Genomic DNA, 821 nt, shown 5'->3' with positions numbered 1-821 from the left:
TCAAACCGAGAAGGAACCAACCGTTCTGGCCTGTTCAGTTAACTTGATACAACTTAAGAGTCATTTTAGAATAGGGAAGCTCAGTGGAGAAAATGCCCCCACCAGACTGGCCTGTGGATAAGATAAGGGGGCTTTTATTTGGTCGATGATGGACGTAGGAGAACCCACCTCACTGTGGGCAGTGCATGTATGCTCCTGGGATAGTGGTCCTGGGTGCTATAAGAAAGCCTGCTAAGCAAACCAAGAGGAGCAAGCCGATAAGCAGCATTCCTTCAGGACTTCCCTTCCAGATTCCTGCCTTGACTTCTTGCTCTAATTTCTTTTGATGGTTGACTGGGGAAAAACAAAACAAAACAAAACAACTTCACCAAGGTTTTTTTTTTTTGTTTTGTTTTGGTTATGGTGTTCATCCCAAAAGAAACCCCATATAAGACACCATCCATCTACGTATGCACTCTATGAATGTACGCATCTATCACTCCTGCCCACCTACCCATGCATCTGTGTACCCATCAATCCACTCCCCCCATCAAGCCATTCATCCATGCATTCATTATCAGCATACCCGTGCACCCTCTATCCGCATACCCATATCATCCAGATATGCATCCACCCATGACTGTTCACTCATTTGGGGGTGGATATTTCAGAAAAATCACTGTATTAGTCAGGGTTCTTTAGAGTCACAGAACTTATGGGTAGTCTCTATATAGTAAGGGAATTTGTTGATTGCTTACAGTCTGCTCCCAACAATGGTCAGCAGCAGCTGTGAATAGAAGTCCAAGGATATAGCAGTTGCTCAGTCCCACAAGGCAAGCAGG

The sequence above is a fragment of the Mus caroli genome, chromosome 15, assembly GCF_900094665.2.
Source record: "Mus caroli chromosome 15, CAROLI_EIJ_v1.1, whole genome shotgun sequence".
Lineage (NCBI taxonomy): Eukaryota > Metazoa > Chordata > Mammalia > Rodentia > Muridae > Mus > Mus caroli.
Note: the sequence above shows the minus strand (reverse complement) of the source record.